Source organism: Lepisma saccharinum, chromosome 21 (assembly GCF_977018435.1).
Source record: "Lepisma saccharinum chromosome 21, izLepSacc3.1, whole genome shotgun sequence".
NCBI classification, from domain to species: Eukaryota; Metazoa; Arthropoda; class Insecta; order Zygentoma; family Lepismatidae; genus Lepisma; species Lepisma saccharinum.
The window spans coordinates 58,722,437-58,744,520 of NC_139249.1; positions in this window are offsets into that span (position 1 = coordinate 58,722,437).

The window sequence follows — 22,084 nt, forward strand, 5'->3', positions numbered from 1 at the left end:
TGCTGTTCCCTATGCGCCTGTTGCCAGGATTCTTTTCAGATTATATAGATATTATGTGGAAGGGTGGTTTAAGAATCACATTTAGAAGAGCTGCAAATGATAAAAATGCTTTGATGAGGTACAGCACATTAAACTCTACAGGGGAAGCTCTGCCCAATACCCTACCTGATGAGGGGAAGTGCATTATTCAGACTATGGAGCTAAGAATCCCGGTTGTTGAATATGAAGCCAGTTATGCTCTTAAATACAAAGCAGATATAATAAAAAATCCACAGATTCCTTTACAATTTTATACATATCAATGTGTACAGAAGCCCGCAACTGGTACCTATTATGAGTTTGATGCTACAAATTCATTCTCCAGTATACAATATGACATGCCGGATTTTGTGGTGGCACTGTTTCAAACTGGAAGACACAATAATCAGGAAAAAAATTCAAGTAGATTTGATAACTGCAACATCAAGAACATATATCTTAAAAATGGCAGAAATGAGGTATTTCCTAGAGAAAATTATAATTTAGACATGTCCAAGAATGATTTCCTTAAATTATATGAAGCATTTACAGCATACAAAAGGGTCACTACTGGCAATACTGACATGTATTACACACCAGATGAATTCAAAGCACAGAGACCCATGTTTGTCATCAACACTTCAAAAAGGAAACAAGTTGTGGTTAATGACAGGACAAACATTAAAATTATCTGTGAATTCCATGAGGCATTACCTGATGACACCATATGTAGTGTTATTCTCATAGGGGAAAAATCATATGTTTATGATGTAAGAAATGAGAGAGTCACAGAGCAATTCTAGAGGGCCTCTGCATATCGCACAAGTTGAGGCTGGTGTCCAATTGAACTTAAACCAAAAGTAAATATGTGTGTGTGTGTGTGTGTGTGTGTGTGTGTGTGTGTGTGTGTGTGTGTATGAGGGGTGGGTATGGGTGTGTATGTGTGTGGGTGTGGATGAGGGGGGCTTAGTTTTAGGTGTGGGCAAAAAACATATCAAGAGGGGCATATTTTTGACAGGATTATGGACAACAATCTGATAGAAGTGCCTTTTGTAAGTGTGGACAAATCAATCTGAGGGGGCTCATCATTTCACAGGAACTTCCCGAGGGCATTTTTACAAAAATCTTGGATTAGACGGGGTTCCACACTTGAGCAAAAAGCTCATATGGGCATGTTGAGCTTGTTTTAAGTGTAGGCAAATCTGCCTGAGAGGGGCTCATCATTTCTCGCGCTGGTTGTAGCATCAATTACACTACTGTAGCTTGATTTGTCATCGCTATAGATTGATTTGAAATGACGAGCAAATGCATCCGCAATCTCTTTTCCGCTTCGTAGAGATTTATTTTGCTAGGTGGTGGGGTGAGTAGGTGTTTTCTTTCTTTTGTTTTTTACAAAGGACCAAAAGCTTTTGGGATCGTATTGTATACCTAATTCACAGTTTAGCAGATATTCATCGTACGCCTTGGAGATGCGTTTTTTAACGTTCTTCCGCAATTCTTTAAATTTAGCTTCATGAAAGGCGGCATCCCCGATCAATCTTTTCCATTTCCGATGATGCATAGCTTTAAGAGCTATATCCTTTTTTATTTCCCAGGTGAACCAGCATGGATATAGTTGCGACTTGAGGTTCGTGTAGGGGACGTATTTATCAAATACAGAGTTGAAAATGCCATAGAATGTACGGACCGCATCATTTATATCTTTATACAGGGTGGCTCAATAAGTCACTTAACACCCCCAGTACAAGGCCACTGCAGCGCGCAACATGGAAATGATGATGACCAATCGTTATCAGGCCAAGGGGAAACCACATTGACGCCACCCACACGATCGGCGGCCATCTTGAATTCAACTTCAGAATTTTAAATGGGAAGGGGGTCGTGCGACATATCAAATTGAGCTAGAATTTTACGAGAAATGCAATGGTGAAGGTTTTTTCGACGTATCTATAACCAGTAAAAAGTTATGACTGAATTCTTGTACCAATTTGCTCCTTTTCGAGGTGTTAGAAAAATGACTTAAAATTTGTTTAGCGCTTCGGTAATGCATCGATATCAAAGTGACGTCTATGGAGAGACGTTCGCATGCCATTGCACATTATTTTAATCGGATACATCCATAAAGAGCTGTGCATTATGAATGGTTGTCGCGAACAATTTACAGTGTGACGCTTCCATTGAATTAAAAGTCCTTCACAGTGACAAGGGTAATGTTTATGTTCATAAGGAAGTTCTTAAACAGAATATTCGATGATTTTTATCTCATAACCCATTTTCGACAGTTCAAAGCTGAATGGTTAGTGTTGGTAAGTTAATGGTGTGGCGTGCTGTGTGGAACACGATTGGTTAGTCAATTTTTCATCAACGGAACCTTAAATGCTTAGGGCTACTTGGATTTGTTAAATAAACAGGTTTTTTCATCCTTGCTTATGGGAGAAGGTACTTTTTACAGTTTTTTTCAATAGGGAGGAACACCAGAATACTATGGGAACATTGTGAAGCAGTTTCTGTCCAAAGTTAGTTATCAGATGACAAGGGTCGCATATTCTGTTTATGAACTTCCTTATGAACATAAACATTAGCCTTGTCACTGTGAAGGACTTTTAATTCAATGGAAGCGTCACACTGTAAATTGTTCGCGACAACCATTCATAATGCACAGCTCTTCATGGATGTATCCGATTAAAATAATGTGCAATGGCATGCGAAGGTCTCTCCATAGACGTCACTTTGATCTCGATGCATTACCGAAGCGCTAAACACAAATTAAGTCATTTTTCTAACACCTCGAAAGGAGCAAATTGGTACAAGAATTCAGTCATAACTTTTTACTGGTTAAAGATACGTCGAAAAAACCTTCACCATTGCATTTCTCATGAAATTCTAGCCCATTTTGATATGTCGCACGACCCCATTCCCGTTTAAAATTCTGAAGTTGAATTCAAGATGGCGGACATCAAGATGGCCGCCGACCGTGTGGGTGGCGTCAATGTGGTTCCCCCTTGGCCAGATAACGATTGGTCATCGCCAATTTCAAATTCCATGCCGCAGTGTCCTTGTACTGAGGGTGTTAAGAGCCCGTATCACCGCTGGTGACGATACCTAAAAAATAGGTTCTTGCGTCGACCTTCTGTGCTCGAACAGTCAAGTGTGTGGCATTTAAATTTTACTGAGTTAAAGATCAAATATGAAGTTAGTTATGTCGCGCAGCCTTTTTTTAAATATATTATTTATTACGTAGTTTTCCTGATCTCAATTTCGTAAAATTCACTTGCTCGCCAATTGTATGTAATAACTTAAATCAACATTTTAAAGCGCAAGAAAGCTTCAACTATTCTTCTACAGCAAAGAAATGAAACTGATCTTACATAATTTTCTTTAGAATGTCTGTAGTTTGTCGACGTACAGAGCAATGTATGTAAATTTTAACTTCGACGTTTCTAAGCTGGTCGCGCTAGCCGTTTCCCCCTCTGTACCGCTCGCGCTCAACCCCGACCCCCCCCCCCTTCCACGGCCCTTTTTTCTTTCACAATCGGCCGGTCTTCCAAGAAAACCGCATGCTGAGAGCTAGGAAAAGAAAAAAGAATGCAGGGAAAGGTTTTGGGGGAGAATCAATCGTTTGGGCGATGCTTGTAAACAGTTCTTCACTACGCTATATCCTAATACTAAATCACGATGGGGTTGTAGTGCAATGACAACAGTGAAGAACGGGTGATTTCCCCAGTATATTGTTCACAAATGGGAAGGCTGATTGCACAGACTGAAGTACACCTTTACAAAAGGTTTGCCCGCGAAAGAAAAATTGTGCCAAATTATAACTTTTTTTTGTGAGAACACGAAAGTCCATTACCAAGGGATTTTTTTTAGGGGGAAGGTGACTTTACTCAAAGTTTTTAGGTAAATATTGTGTAAATTCTATCTGGTGGTGGATTATCAACCAGCCACGCAAATGAATGACTTTTTAGCTGTCGATCATAAATAAGTTCAATGAACGTTCATTGTCAGTTTGAGATATTTCTAAGGGTCAATGGTAAAAAATACTTGATGATCTGTTATGGAAATAGTGCTATTTTTAAATATTTTGAACGTCCATTCAACTTAATTTCGAATTTGGCTCCTTTCATGATTTGTAAGTAGGGGGATAAAATATATTTACTTAATACTTTACTGCGTTATTTTATCACCAATTACATATATATATATATATATATATATATATATTATATATATATATATTACAGTCAGACCCAAAGAAGTCACAACATAAGATAGTTCTGTGTCATCATATACAAAAATACTTTTAGGCATAGGTCTTATGTAAAATAAAATACATTAATTATATGTTGTTTTTTCTTTTCCAAAGACATTATTTAGTTGAATAATATGACAGACTTACTATTGATAATGACCATACAAAACACACCATAAAAATTTCATTCACTTTCAACTTTCTGGGGCCGGCCACCGTGGGGGAGTGGTTAGCACATCGCGCTAGGACGCCAGGGGTCCCGGGTTCGAATTCCGGCTTGGCCGCGGATGTTTGTGAGTGTCCATTCATCAATTTCATCATATCATCACTTATTCCCTTCTTCGCAAATTGGCCAAAAGTGGCACAAAAAGCGAAGTAAAATAAAGCAAATCAATCAACTTTCTGGATATACGACAAATAACACTATTTCTGTATAAGGAATTTTAGGCGTGCTCAGATCCTCCGATTATGGGGAGCAAGGGCCTTGATAAGAGTTCAGCTGACGAAATAAAGCCTTCATTCCATCTCACTGTTTTCATTACATTGATGGGAATAAAACAGGGTCGTGTGTGTCCCGACGCACCTAAAATCACTTTATTAGATGAATTTCAACTTCAGTGGCACCATTGTTCTCTGCTGGCGCTTTATTTTCCACCTCTGCCGTTCAAAGACTATTGTACGTATAAACGTGGTTTAGTACCGCAAATTCAAAAGAACTACACATAATTTATTCATGTGCAATATATGGGCAATTTATTCTGCAGACACATACAGATAATACAACTAAAGAATAAAATATGTGGAGGTGTTAATAAGAAATTTGCTAGTGGGAGAGTCCAATTACATAGGAAGTAATACACTACCCTTTCCTTACGTAGTTACTTGGAACTTTCGTAGGTTTGAAAATAGTATTTACTTTTATTTCTATAAAAGCATAATGTTGTTTAAAAACTGTTATTAGATTCTTCTGCACTAAATTTCTAAGTGAGGCTATTAAGGGGCAACTTCTCCCTTCCCCCCCCCCCATTTACTCACCGTATGCAAAGAGTGTGAATACTTTTTTGCTGAAATGGGAAAATGAACCACAGCAAGAAACTAATAATATACGTCTGTTTTTATGAACAGCTGCAGAATTATCTACAAACTTGTTGAAATTCACAGTTTTGCTAGCTTGTACTCATTGGACGAAATACATACAGCCAGGGACGGCGCTACAAGGAGGTCAGGGGGGATGAAACCCCAACAACATATCTAAGCTCCCTGTATCCCCCAGATTTTTATAGTACGGTAGACGCCTTTCGATCGAAAATTAAAGAAGTAGAACCTATCTTACGTAATATTTTCCATTATAAAACTTCCCTTAGGGCAAAGCCATTGCTATGTTCAAGTACATTTCCTGCTTTTATAAGATCGCAAGATTATTACAACGTGTTGTACGTAAAATCGTGGTTGGAGGTGGCAGCTGCAGATCTGCATGGATCAACAACGGACATTGATTGTTTAATACGTACTAAGTAATTGTTAAATCACAAGTCTCCAAACTTGCCAAAAAAAATTTACAGATACTCTGCTGCCTATCTGGTAGGTGGATGTGTTCAGAGGCTGTGGGATTGCTGTTTGGTTGTTGGAGGGTCAAACGATGATAATACGATGCCTACGAAGTTAAATGATAACAATTATTATTTTATGTAAATCATGTCACTATTTTTGGAACGAGTGTTAAAAATTAATTTTTATAAGTTGGAGGATGTTACCAATTGTATTGTGAAGGTAACACTGAGAGAACAAACATATTTTCAGTGCAAATTCACCTACACTAGGAGACAAAGCATTGACTATCAATATCATTGACATAAATCAATGGATACAGTTCCAGCTCTCGCACTGGGCAGATTTGATTAGTAGTGAAAATAACTACCAATAGTTTTATATATGTTTCACATCTGATTCTTCTCCATGGAATAGAATTTGGCCACTCGGCATAAATTATTTTCCGTCATAAATAATAATTTATTAACATGAAGACCTAGGCTTACAAGGAATAAAACTGCCCAAGCTTGCTGATTTTTACACTAAATTGCAATGTTTAGTTGCACAAAGGCTAATCGGGACAAAACCTACAGCCTATAGTGGAATCCGAGCCACTTAATTAAATGTCCCTAACCGTGGACAACCCTAACCCTAACTTGAATTTGAAATTATCGCATTCCTGCTTCCCCATTACATAATAATTAATGTAAATTACTATGACTGAAATCTAATTATACTTGTGAAATATATACTTTTAGGTTGACCTTCGTTTTCAAGGTGTGGTCATCCTTGGCCCCCTTCCAGACTTTCCATGCCCCTATATTATTATACTTTCACCTAGAAATTTAGTGGACAGCAATACTGTCGCTGTTATTAAACAATATTATACTCTAAAAGGAAATGACGCAACCAAAATGGGACAGGGGGGCATTGCTTATGCCTTTTTCCAACCTTGGATGGAAATCATTGAATTAAAAGAAAGCAAGACTAGCAGAATCTACTAGTAGTAGGACAAAAGGATACCAAGACGGAATTAGTTTTCACGTCCATCTTGCATTATTTCTTCCAGACGGTCAGGATCACTTGCAGGGGGTTACAGAGGGACAATTGTCCCCTAGACTTTAAATTTTATACAAATAAAAATAAATTTCGTAAAATTTTCTTTCTCGCTTCGCTCGGGGTACCTGCTTTTCTTGCAGTCTTGTCAACTTCGGAGCCGTAGCTAGGAAGTAGCGGGAGTTGGCCCTGGGCGCCGAACAATCTGATTGAGAAAAATTGTAAAAGAGAATGCCATGCCGTCCCATGAATTTTTTTGCGCCCTATTAAATCAATACTGTTTTCAACTTTCAAAAATTTGGATCGCAAAATTTTCTTGCTCGCTTCGCTCGCAATTTATTTTCTCCAATACATTGTAAATTACCAGAAAGAAAGTAAGAACGAATAAGTAATTCAGACAGTTGCTGCTATAACAGTTTGGTTTGGAGGAAAACGAGCGCTCACATTTCAGAGACAATCTATATAATTTTTGCTGTTGGTTTGTTAAGGGGCGGATGAATAGATTACGTAATGTATTTAAATAATATGTTAATACCTAGGTATATATATATATATATATATATATATATATATATATATATATATATATATATATATATATAATATACACACTCGCGCGCGCGAACACACACACATATATATATCACATCAATGCAAAAAACTAAAACAGTGAGATAAAATGAGGTTTTTCTTTGCCGATCTGACTTAATTTTCAAGGTTTTTTGCCCCCCCCCTTTATCAGAGGGTCTGCGCACGCCTGTGATGTTGGTACCTTCTTCTAATAATAAAAACAAGTTAAAATAACAGTAATATTAAATTAATAATATTAAAATATTAATTAATATTGTTATCACATGAATGGGAAAAGATGGCATAATAATAGGAATATAACAGCACGTATTCATTATCTAGCTCATGAATAGTTAAGATCGCTTCAATTTGTATAAAAACAACTGACCTGGCAAGGTGATTGTGAAACAGATAAGGAATTGAATATTTATTGAATAACGAAAAAGGATGTTAGATCCATTTGACGAAAAGTAAAGCTCTTAATTTAATATTTAAGCATATTACTTAGGTAGTGGTGTGTATAAATCTTCTTTGATACAGTCATCCAAAGTTGTATGACCCCAATGTAATCCTTCCCTTACAATAAGTTTGACGGAAATACACCTCTCTCAATTATACGACAGATGCAGAAATTTTCGACCGGGTGGGTAGAAGCTACATATTGATAGATTAGGGTGGGCAGTATAAATGTAAGATCATATATAGTATATACTAGTATTTGTATGTAAAACGTATGTATCTCCTCTCTCTTACACTCCCGATTTTCCTCTTACTTCTTTTTCCTTTCCTTTTCTTGTTTTCCTCTTTATTATTTTCTAATCTATTCTCGCATCTTGTTCCATTTCCTTTCGCTTTGTCTCTGATGGACACAATTATTTCAAGGAAGTGTTTACCCATGCGCAGCCATACATTCTAATCACATTCCTTCATGGATGTTAATACAGTGAAATAAATGTGAATTAGGTTTAAGCTTGTGTTGCAAATACAAGGCACTTACTTGATTTTATGTATTCGGCGACAGTGATAGAAAGTGCTATGGTAGACAACCGTGAAGTTTCTCGTAATTTAAATGCATGTTCCTGAGCATAGTATTTTCATCGTATGAGTTTTTGACTGAAAGAGTTTTCTTACTCCTTGAGGGTCACTTTTCTTATCATACAAGGTTTGTACATTGACAAATCTATCTGAATGCTTGTAGTAGCGGCGATTGGGAGCCAACATTTGAAGGGCAAGGACAATATACGTTTTCTTGGTAGAAAAGGCTTAACATAAAAAGACCATAGTGCGGGGGCAAAAAGTGGCAAAATGTGGCGGGGGGAACTGCATCCTCCACTTCCCTCTCCTCCTAATCGCTGCCACTGAATGTTTGGATTAAAATAAACGTCTTATTAGGAATGATTTAAAACACACACGGAAAACCAATTATTTGTTCCTTGTCCATGAAGTATTCCTATTCTAATGAAAGGCTATTTTGACAAAATATCACTCATAAATAATAAAAAAGTAAGATTGAAAAATCTGTTCAGAATTGAAGAGATTACGAGTATTAGCTAAGTTGCTATTCGTTTTCTGAACTGCCATGTTACTAATGCGGGAGAAACAATACACGTATGGTTACATGAACATATTTTTTGAGGTAACAAAATGATTTAGGACACAAGGAATTCATTGAAGTTGATCACCGTACCAGTAATAATTCATCTATTTTTCATAGATGTCTTGGGTTGTATGGCATGACCTTTTCGAACACACTAGAATGTCAACCTCTATCCTATGCAGCATACCCTGGAAACTTTATTCTTTCAGGGCAACGAGTCCCTGGCGCCTGGAACCACTGTCAAAGTAATAATTCATGAGGGTTTATATTTTGAGTGTCAGCATGTTCTTGTTTTCGCTTCTTCGTTACTTTCATCTAATCACCATTGAACCTTACCGTCGTTATTATCAAAATTAGAGCAGAAAAATGACATAAAATAAAACAAATCAATGGAGTTTCATTAGTTCATACCTCTTAGAAAGTTGAGGTGGTAGTTTCAATTGCACAGCGTTTCATTAGTGGATTAAGGCAGCTAATTACGTGAACAATGACATTGTTTTTCGAAAGTCTCAAATATTTGTCTCGGGCAATCACCCTCTTAAAATGAACGCATCTTCTGTGGTGATAAAATGACACGTTTGGTGCGATTTCTTTCTCTATATTTATTTATTCCCCAATGGCATAACGCTGTCACATTAAAAATGAAGAGGTCCTGTGTTCGATTCCCCCCTCCTCTGGTGGAAGCACAATGCACTCTGGTTCGGACTACACGTTAAACTGTAGGCTTAGTCCCGATTAGCCTATCTGAGCATAAAAGTGGGCTTAAAAACAAACTTAATAAAATCGTCTTCTGGATGCTTCGAGACATAACTTTTTTTTCTTTACTTCAGCTGCATCTACAGATTCTGTTGACATTTTCGGCTGATTCATGTGGCAAAATTTATGTGTGGAACGAAGATTTCTAAATAGGATAAGCCAGTCATTAGCAATTTAAAAATTCTGTAGCTTTTTCCATGCATAACTGGTTTATTAAAATTTATTTACTTAGGTATTGTAGTGATTATTGTGATTCCTACTTATTAGTAGAACGAATATAAAGTTGATAGGCTATTTCGCATACCATATTGATATTTGAAGATGACAGGTATATAAAAATTGTAATGAAATAAAAAAAGGGATACTTCTGGAATTTCAATGCAGAGTTAATTAAAACTATATTATACTCTGATCACATCACCTCCAGCTTCGGCCGAGATCAAGAAAGTATGGGACCCAAACTCCAAACTCCACACCCCCTATACGCCTTCATGGCGTGGTGCAAAGCATAGGGGAGCACTTTACATTGCTTTTTTATTATACTCTCTAGCATATTTAAACCCGAAGGTTTATGGCTGCAGCAACACAAGCCTTCCATCTGTCCCTATCCGGAGCCTCCTAAGCCTACTAGCTGCTTTTAATCATGGAAGTGTTCATTTGATCACAGTTTTTGTTTCAATAGCTCTAGTAATTACTTTCACTTTCTAATGACAAAATTGACTTTTTATGGGTTGATAATATGTGAACATTTCAGCATAGATAATATTCACAAGTAAAATATACATGTTATACACACCAGAATACACTCATTTATTGAATCATTCATATATCCCCAAGTATATGTACTTATTGAATTTGATTGGGTGGGCAATCGGGTGGGCACAGGAATATTTGGGTGGGCGCTTGCCCACCCGTGCCCACCCCTGTCGCCGTCCCTGGACAGATGCTAAACAAAACAAGCATATTTACATAATTTAATTTTAGTACTTCGTAAGTCTCTCGCGGAAGATTCGGACTCCCTGGACACCCCGCCTCCCCTAAATATTCCTTGGCTCTATTACATGTAAGTTGTATTGCGATGTTCGTCAATGTGTGTTTTTCTTCTTTCAGACACTCGGAAAAAGTGTTGTCCTGTTACAGAAACCCTCTCGGCTCGGAGTTATAAACGTGCGGGCTCAAAATAAAGGTCTTTTATGGTCAGAGCCTGACCTTCCAGGCGGGAAGGGGGGGAGGGGGTGAGTAGCGGACAGGGAACCTTGTCTTCTGTTTCTTTCGACAAAGCAAGCCTCCCACCAGTAAAGTCTCAAACGGTCTACCATGCAATGGATTTGCGTTGGAAGGGGGAAATAGAATCAATATTGTAAAGACTAGGAAGAAAATTTGACATCTGTCCGGTGCTTTTTTCGAGTGACGCTGATACGGGCTCTTAAGTGACTTATTGAGCCACCCTGTAATTTCTTAATACATCCCAGTTTACAACTTCAAATTCAGTGACTGTGACTTCAGATGACCTCAGCAATTGCATCATCTCTACCAATGGAACACACAGGAAAAGTCTGCTTCGTTTTGAAATTCTGCTGCTCTGTCACCTGAAAGGAAATTAGTCTGCACCTTGCACAATATTTTTTGAGGTGTTTATCCCATGAATCACAGTATATTTCAAGACGTCAAGTAAAAATCCTATTATTCGTTTGAAAACGCATAAACAAACCTTTATGTTCACCTACTACTTCATTTTGTTACAATTATACACACACACATACATATATAAGATAAAGGAAAAATCAACAAGTATTTTGATAAAACATTCAAATGCTGACCAAGGCAAAATTTATTGTATAAAAATTATACACTGAAAACGTAACGTTTCCTCCCTCTAACAGGGCCTTCTTCAGGCAAAGGGTGAGGTGAATTTATTTATTGTGAATATTTGTCTGAAGCAGGCCCTGTTAGAGAGGAAAACGTTACATTTTTAATGTATATTTCTTATACAAAAAATTTTGCTTGGTCAGCATTTCAATGTTTTATTGACATGGAAACAAGGCTTAACAATGTTAAGCATTTTGATGCATTTCCTAACCTGTAATCACATAGATTTTGATTATGTTCTACTACATAGATAGATAGATAAATATATGTATGTATGAAAATCTAGATGATTATAGGTAAGGAAATGCAATAAAATGCTTGATGATATTTTCTTTATTATTTTATTTTCGAACGCACGGAAACCTGTTGTGTTAGTTTCTGACCGACAAACTTCAAGCTTACTTTTGTTTACAATCTATTTAGTTTTACTCTTTTCAAAATTTCCAGTTATAATCTTAGAATGTTTCCCGTTTATTGTTAAGTAGGGATATCCTGTAAGAAAAAGAACTGGTTCTCTCTCTTTCAACGTTTCAGGAATGTCTGAAAGTTCAGCCGGTTCTTGCCTCAGCATTTTATAACCAACAGTATATGAACAATTTCTAAGACCAGCATTGTCCCGTTGTCCCCTGTGCATCGGATTCATTAAAAAGCCATCTTTCTTTTTCCGAAAATATCCGGTATCTCTCTTGTACAAATTAAGTATCTATTTTGTTGAACTAGTGATTCCTACTCATTACTTTCAACATGTGCACCATCAAGCATTATGACACACTTCCCATCTGTCGGCAGTGGCACGAAAGACGTTCTGGAGCATTGCCGGTGTTATGGCGGCAGCATCCAAGTGTAATGCTGTTTTGGAGCTCCTCCAATGTGGTAATGGGTAGGGTAAACACACGTTCTTTCATAAATACCCAAACAATGAAGTGCGTGGGTGTGATGTCAGGGGCCCACATCATGGATCCCCGTGCCCAATTCATTTCCCAGGAAAGTGAGTATTGAGGAACGTGCGGACATCTAAGGCATAATGACGTGGTGCCCCTTCTTGCTGACATGTGTTCACCCAACCCATTACCACATTGGAGGAGCTCCGAAATCGCATTACACAACCTGCTGCCGCCATAACACCGGCAATGCTCCAGAACGTATTTCGCGCCACTGCCGACAGATGGGAAGTGTATCGTAATGCTTGATGGTGTACATGTTGAAAGTACGTAATATGTAACGAACATACATCATGAAAAACATCGCGAGTAAAATTACTATTTCAACAAAATAGATACTTAATTTATAGACACCCTGTATTAAAGAAGGAGTACTTTACAAACATTCTGTATTAACGGTGGATCAGTAAACATATCCAACACCATCATGAACACGAAAAATGAAAATCTGTATTAAAAAAAAATTCATGCCCAGGCCGGGATTTGAACCCGGGAGCCCTGGCGGAAGATAATTGTGGTCCACCGTCTATCTCTAGATCTTAAATCAATCCATCCTCACATGATGAATAAAAACTTTGTGAGGCCCACCATCGGGTGACGAATTCCAAGTCAGTGGGATCCTCCGTGTGTCGGGCGTAGGCAAGTCGCCGTCAAGCACGTAGCTATCACGCGGGACAAGCAAGCTGCACCCAAGAGCATGCACGGGATCGACCAAAGCCACCTACGCCACCGAGGCCTCGATAGTTTTAGCTTTTAATTGTTCCTTTTGAATCCCTCATTGTTGTCATCGCCCAGGGAGCGCTCGTTCCGTGCACAACAATTCGAAAACGTTCTGGATGGGTTGCCGTCGCAATATCAGGTTCAATATACGACACTAAATTGAGTAAACCACTTAGGACAAGGGCAGAAGAAAGACAAAAGCAAATACATACAATATAATAGAAACTACGGGTCCAGCTACTTTCTTCTAATTCTAATATAGAGCCTCCTCGATGGCGCAGTGGTAACGTCGTTGCTTGTAATCAAGGGGTACCGGGTTCGATACCCGGTGGAGGCACATGTAGTTTTCCCACTTTAAAATGCAGGTCCAGTCCCGATTAGACTTGCTGTGATTAAAGTGGACTTAAACACCAAATCAATATAAAAAATCTAATCCTATTATAATATAACTCCTACAATGTAATACAATGTTACATGCCCTGTTAGCACAACAGTATTGCGAAAGGAGAAAATATCTAAGTAAATCAAACCAAGACAGGGGGAAAAGAGTAGAAATAATAAAGCTAGAAGACAGGGCAACTAATGTTCCCGAAACATCAACAAAAATGCAAAATCGCCATGATTACTCCTGTCCTGACAAAACAAAACTCTGAGGATTATTACTGTGGCAAACGTTGAAATTAGAGATGCTATAGGAGACGAAACACTCTTAGACTTCATGCGTCGAAACAAACTAAAGTTCTGGGTACTTGAGCCACACCATCCCAATCCGATTGCAAAATCCGCGGCGACACATGTATAAGCTGCCAAGGATGGAAGACTAATTAAAGAAAATCTAGAACTGCTACATCTTATCCTACCATGTGTAATGATGTGATCATTCCTGGATCCTTTTTTATGTTATAAATTGTGTATGTCTATGTATTCCTGTACGTTCGAGTTCTTGGCCATTGGGGAGCGGTAAGTTTCCAGTAACGGTTTAGGTCATTAGCGGGGCCTATAAATAGGAAGGGCAGGGGAGCAGTGGGTCTCAGATGTTTGGCGGAGTACAGCAATGTAAGCGGTATCTTTTTCTCTGAGGGGAGCAGCTGGGCGAGCTTTCTTTCCTTACTATGTGAACCGACGGGGATGTTAACTTTCTTTCTTTTAATACACACACTTGCTCTTTTCACATTATTCCAATAGTTTATTTCATGTGCGAAACTGGGTACACAACACACATACCTTCAGCCACCTTTTATGGTTATTTTTTTTTTTTTACTCGTGGAGCCAGTGGCCAGTGGCGCGAGTCTACACACTCTCTTCGGGAAGGGGGGACAGGGTACACCGAAATGTCATTTTGCGAATAACAGTCAAGAATTAACTTATGTAAATATAATATGAATAAACCTATATATATCTAAAAGGAAATGGGCGTTAAGTTATAATTTGAAGAAGTACGTGTCTATTGCCTAAACTAGCATCCACAGAACTTCAGGTACTGCAAGTTTTGAACCTCGAGACAAGGATTCAAAAATGTATGGCTGTGTATATTGTGTATGTTGCTGAGAATCGGTTTAAAGGCACAAACTATACCTTTACACATGAGGGGGAAAACAAGGACATCCAAACTGCGACAGTTGCAGGGAGGACTAAAGTAACATAAAGGAAATCCTGCCATGTCATCAGTACAATGAAAATAGTGAGTCAGAGCGCAACAAGGGCTGACACTCGAATACAAACACAACCAGCCAAGATACTGATCTGACTGGACTTGACAAATTAACACAGTCTAGTCTCTACTCTAATAACTTATAAACATATATTTGTACATATCTTATAGTACACCAGTGTCCTGCCACTTTCGACTACTAGCTACAACGACGACTAATGTTGGGATGAAAGATAAGATACACCCACAAAGAAACACCCAGACCAAAACTCGAAATTGGAGCCTCCAGTGGTGAGATCGTGGTTTGGAGAAATGGATCAGATAATCTCTTCATACAGAAACCACATGGGGGGAGTTTAAGCTGAGTCTATGATAGGTGTAACTGGAGGAGGAAGATGAGGAAGTTCTGGTCCCTCTACCTTCAGAAATGGTGGATTCTAAAAATTGTTGGGAGTCAAACTCATCTCCCATTCGAAATATGAATTCAAAGAAGTGTTAATTTTTTTCAGTATGCGTCTTGCTCAGACCTTTGTGCATCTGTAACAATCTAACTACATGGTACTTCCGGCCATTTGTTTCAAAGTTCACGACCGATGTTGCGATTCGAATCACTTCCAGAATTCAGAGTTGACTTTTGGAGAATTGGTTGGAGTTGAGTTTTAAGTCTACTTTGTGCACAGAAGGGCTAACCTGGACTGTACCTACAGCTTAAAGTGGGATCCAAACCAATATGTGCCTCCACCTGTTATCGAACCCGAGACCCCATGATTGTAAGGCGACGACATTACCACTGAGCCATCGGGGGAGGCTGGTATCGTCTAATTTGATGAGGGCGCGAGTCGTCACAAGGAGGACAAAGGCACACTTTTCATACTTGAAACGTTATTTTCTCTGTTTTGAAACATTTCAGGCGCTAATAAACATACGCTAGGGCAGAGGTTCTCAAACATTTTCGTTTCACGGCTCTCTTAATGTTTCAAGACTTTTCCGCGGCGCCCAAGTCAGAATGTAGGCCTATCTAATACTTGCAACGCTCAGTTAGTGAATTTGGTTGCTTGCCTTAAGTTAAAAAATAAACACATATTTCAAATTCAGAAGCATTTTACATGTAAAAAGTACTAAATAAGCAAATATTTGGAACAATCATATCATTTCATTGAAAATATTGGTGCGCCATAGGGCACACACTTTAAGAACCACTGCACTAGGGTACAGCGAGGCTATTCCGCTCATTTCAACTTTAAACCTATAAAAAAAATATTGAAACATTTTTAAGTAAATCGATAGTTGTGTATAATAATTATACGTTAATTAGGAACAAATTACTATACATTGTATTAAAGAAATATTTGAGGAGTTCAGGAATCAGAATTCACAAAACAGCGAGGCTCTTCTACACGCTTTTGCTCCTGCTATTTAAGACGGACTGTTGTTAAGGGACAAACCAGTTTCGTCAACATTATACATCAGGTGAGGCTGATCACAAATGACAATCTCCTCACACAGATTCCCATACAACTCGAAGAATTTAGTGACAGCTGCTTATTCATTCCATCAGCTCTCGATTTTGATAATCATTCCGGTTTTTGAAAGATACACCACTTTTCCTTTTCAGGAATCCCGAAAACCAAACCAGTGTTTACCTGCAGTCATGCTTTCCATGTCGAATATTTCTTTTGTAAATGCTGCTCTACGAGCTTGATGCGGTGCATAGTGAAATCCTCTTTCACCTAAATGCTTCAATCTAGACGTCAACCAACTCATGCTCATCTTTTGGGCTGAACACTGTTAGATGGCCGGCTGTTCTATGCGCTAGTTTCTCTCCCAATACCAGATCAGATGTTGAAGCCATTACTTGATCTTTAAGGGAGTATTCACACCGAACAGACACGCGACTTGCGACACGGGACACGTGTCGCTTGGAAGCGAACCCTCAGTAATCAATGCACTCTTTCGAACCGAAGAGACACGGCAAGATGAGTCGCATGTAGCTTACGTGTCTCTCGGACTGTGCCGTTTTCCCAATATCGTGCATCGTATCGCCTCAGTTTGTTGTTCGCTTTGCACAGTGAAATGCAGTCAGGGACGTCGGAACTTATTTCGGAGTGAGGGGGTAAGTTCTTAAATCCACCAACATTTTTTTCTAAATCTATTTTCATATATATATATATATATATATATATATATATATATATATATATATATATATATATATATATATATATATATATATATAGTATATATATATAATTAATTAATTGATATAAATTATATTAATAATTATATTTTTTTTATATTCATGTAATTTATATACATTTTAGATTAAATTATAGATGCTGCTCCCATTGTCCTTTCGCTCTAGGTAATACGAGTTGCACAAACAAGCGGCGATAAATACATTGACCAGCCAATCGATGCTCTGTTGATGTATTTAATTCCATTTATTATTACTGTTAGATAAACTGTGATGGTATGTGTACATTGGGGCAATACCAGCTTCCCCAGACGTATCCACTGACTCCCAAACTTTTTATGCGATTGATTGCAGGATATTGCACCATACTTACGCTAAATATATTGCATAATGTACTAATTACATAATTTTTTAATTATCTAATACGAACAAAGACGAAAACGAGGTGTGGAACGCGGGCAGTAGTTTGGGTGGCCGTGAACTAATGAATTAAAACAATGTAAGGGACATTGTATCTCGTAAACATTTCATGTTGTAACACTAGTATATGTGCAACGGGGAATAAAAAATCTCGGGGTCGCAGATTCAAACCTAGTAACCAGCCATTCTATCACATTTTCTAAAGTTCTCATTTCTGTAAGGTTAGTGCTGATGTTGCACCTTTAATATTAATAGACAGTGAAAACTCCAGTAGCAAATAACCTGGTAGTGAACTTTTGTCTGTAAAAGAGAAATTTGCATATTATATGTACGAATATGGGCTACGTAAAATTGGAATCTCCACCCTCAAAATAGTCTCGCTCGTCTCCTATCACCTCCTCACTCGGAGTTACTGCTTTCCAATCATCGTTGCGTTTAATATAACTTTATAAATATGTGACGTTAGGGATAACTTTTCAAAAGTGTCGTGAATTTTCAAGAATGTCACTTACTATTGTCAATTATAATCAACTTTATATGCTATTTCAAGCGGGATACATAGTTCCGAAGCAATGCAATTGTCCCCTCTCCCTAGGAATCGAACCCTGTCCCTTTAATGATAAGACGACTGCATTAGCCACTACGCTAATATAGCTAACAGCCAGTTTTTGTAATGTTAAGTTATTCTCGGAATCGGAACTAAATGATAGCAAAAAAAAAGTTAAAATATCATACAAGCCATTAAAAATATTCTTAATGCTTCTTAGAACCATTTTTGTTTTCAGAATTTAAAATAGCGAAATGATTCTTGGAAAGGCAGGCAAAGAAAATATTACCCCACCCCCTCTGGCTGGCCCTACGTGGAGGCCATACAATGTACTCAGGGCCTGTAACCAAAATATTTTCAGAATTTTTGTTCCTTAGTCTGAAGTATAGTCTTCTATACAATCGCAATTTTCTACTATTACATAAGAGCAATAAGTAGGCAGAACAAAGCAAGAAATATGTGAGGTTCTAAATTGGTGTTTCTTTTCCATGGTTAGACGATCATTATATTTAATTTTGACCCGCTGTCGTCAATTTACATTGTTTCATGTAAATTAATATTACCACGTCCTGATTTTATAATTAAATTAATAGTGCATATGAGCTATTTTCGATTGAAATGTTTGAACACGAATTTTATTTAGTACTTGCTTAAAATATGATTTCTATAATTTGGGATATATTTAAGTGTGTCAAAAGAATCAATGTAGTTATGAAGAGTCCCATTAGTTGCTTCATTGGAACCACCAGATAAACCTACAATTAAATGAGCACAATCAATTATTTTTATCTGACACGGGGCACCCTGAAGCGCTGGGCCTCAGGAGAGTGCCCGAGTTGCCCCTCCCCGGGTCGGCTCTGCCACCGCGCCCCCATCCCCCCAAGAAAAGCCAGCGTGAGACGAAATGTGGTGCGATGTGTTACCGTGCAATCAATATTTACGTTCAGTTTTAAATGTATGCGTTCAAACAGAGGCAATTACCGTTGAACATGCAACAAATTTTTGCGCAATGGGTAAAGGATATGATGATGATAGTCATGAATGAAGCGAGGGAATCATGTATGTGCTTCATTGGAAATAGAACACCTTGTTGTTAAGCTTTTAGTTTTTTCGGCTTTACCATTCCACAATAGCTTCATCTTATGCAAGTGATCAAGAATAATTTTATTCTACTGCTTACCTCCAAAAAGACGTCTTTTGTGCTGGTTGTTCCCTCCAACTACATTTTCAGCACATTTGATATGTTAATAATGATAGAATGCGGTGGTCGACGGACTCATTGTTATTCACAAGTTTCCGATGCACCCTATAACTGACTACTGACCAACATCGAACTTCAACCAGAGCGTATAGAAGGAATAGTGTGGGCACAGCCTGAGTTGACGTGGTCCACCGCCTAGATGGCAGTGGTGACGTTTGAGACGGCGCGGAAGATGCTCGCGTTGCTTCCATAACTAACTACATAAGAAACAAAAATGCATGTTACTTACGTTTGGAGAAGAGCTCAGCAGCTGGATAGTTTGGAGATGATTTTGCTGTCTTCGAGACACTTAATTCCTTTCTTATCTCCTTGGTGCGGAAAAAAAATCGACATTTCAGATAGTGAAATACGAGTTTAGGTAGCGTACGCAGCACATGATCTTCACAGCATCCTAATTGCGAAGTTTTTACAGCAATTATATTTAAATTGTCTAAACACTAAAAAAATATATCACCCCATAAACTAAGTATTAGCACATGATAATTTTTCTGCAACAACTTCTTCCACTCGTAACAGCACATCATAAACACTTTTCGATGCATAGGTAAGGTATTTACAGCCGTCGCCCGAACCATAGTCTTGGATTAGCGTAAGTGAGGAAGGTACATTAGTTGGTTCCTCGTGCAGAAAAGTTGTACACAGTTTAAAATCCGTCACTTTTGAAATATACCGCACTATGTATCCTGCCGAATGGTACACCAAGTATTCTTTACCAACACCTTGTTCATTTAAGTTCGGTATGTTGTTTTCCCAGTCCGGTATTTGAATTTCATCTTCAACAATGGAAATTTTTTCCCTTATTTTATTTTCAGCTTGCTTCTTCACCGAAAGATTTTTATTTTCGGTTGCTCTTGCAAGAGTTCGCATATAATTAACAAAAGACGTCAGAAGAGAATCAGTCCTGTATTCACGGTTTCCGCCCGAAAATAAAGCAAGTTTTGCTGGTACGTAAATTGCTTGCAGCAAATCCACAGTGGAGGGATGATCATCACAAGTGAACGACCGCAATATACCAAAATGGCGTTCTAGGGGATTTTGATTAAATTTCCCTGTCAAAACGTACTTGTAATTGTTCTTCCACAAATATTCGGACACTTCTAAAGTACTTTCTAAAGTCACTCTTAAGGACTCTAGCGTTTTTTTCTGAAGCGAAGGAATTTCGATTATCTCTAAGGACAGAATTCCATTTTATTAAAGTTGTATGTGCTTCTGATCCTGTGCCTGTGCCTGTGCAGGAGTGAATGATTTTAATGCGTCAACCTGGCAGTTTAGGTCCCTTGTGAAATTTTCCGTTGTTTCACTGCCTTCTAACCCCTCTGCATTAATACTCCGATAAAATTTTATTCCATTAGCCACAGATCTGCTGAACAGCTGCAGTGCGAGTCTTACATTCATTCGTTGGAATGAATTAGGATCCAAATGAGCAGAGGTCACTTTGTAGCAAGCTTTCATAACGGAAAATTCAGTAGATGTATCATGTTCATACACTTTTCTGTAAAATGAATAATCAACAATATCACCATTATAGTACACCTGCACTTTATCATGGAAGTTATTCCTTATGCATTTAAATATATATGCGTCTGAAAATGCCCAAAGCTTTCTACTAGAGTCAGCTGGTTTGGGTATAGAGCACTTAAGATTGTTTCTGTTTTCGGAAATTCCTAAGCATTCCCATAACTTTTTGTTAGATTGGCTACCGTCAGATGTAGAACCAATAATTCTGACCCCTGCTTTTTCCAAATGTATGATAACCTGGATAAGTATTTTTTGTGAGAATGTCACCAGGGGTGGCATTCCTACTAGCATATACTGCTATGGGTTGAATTCAATTATACAGAAAAGGAACAAACATAAAAACTAGAGCATGATTTGCTAATTGATTCTTGCTTTCGTCTGGAGTAAGATTTCCCTAATCAAAAAAGCCGTCTATTTTTATGGAATTCGAGTTAAACTGAATTGCTTCCCTAAGTTTAACTTCATCAAAAATCAGCATTCCGCTACGCTCATTCTCATTCTTTTCACTAAAAAAATGTGTTATAGCGTCGATGGCATGGGAATTTACGCCGTAAGGACATTTAAGACCCTACACCAATTTTCTCAAGTGAGCTTCAGAAGGCTAAGGTAGCAAATCGTGATGCAAAAAGTGTCTATGCACCTTGGGGGACTTAATTTTTGAAAGAAGAGAATACAGTATAAACTCAGAACTGTATCTCATTCCTGTCTTACTTTTCAGTTGACATTTCTTTAAGATTGTATCAATTACAATTTTTTGATTTTTGCTAAGTGACGCGAACTGTTTTGACAGTGTGACCGTTGTCTTTAATTTAGCATCTTTAACGCCTTTTTCAAGCAAATTTATTTTAGCCTGTGCGACCTTTAGTTTATTCTGCGTTCTAATTAAATTGCGTTTCTGATTCTCAAGTTTGTTCTTTACCAATGCTATTGTATTGCTAGCATGAGGCAAATCATCCTCTACTGATAAGCTTAATGATACATTGCGACGAGTACCTACTTACTTCATTATCATCTGTCCACAAGGATTGCCTTTTCATGGGAGATTTTCGCTTCTTAATTGTCTTAGAGATGAATTTGGGCAGATTAGGAAATACATGATGAACTGCTTCTGGTTTTAATTTCCACCTTTGTCGTGGAATTTATACTGTTTCGCCATCAACTATGAACGAATCCACTTTCAGTAAAAG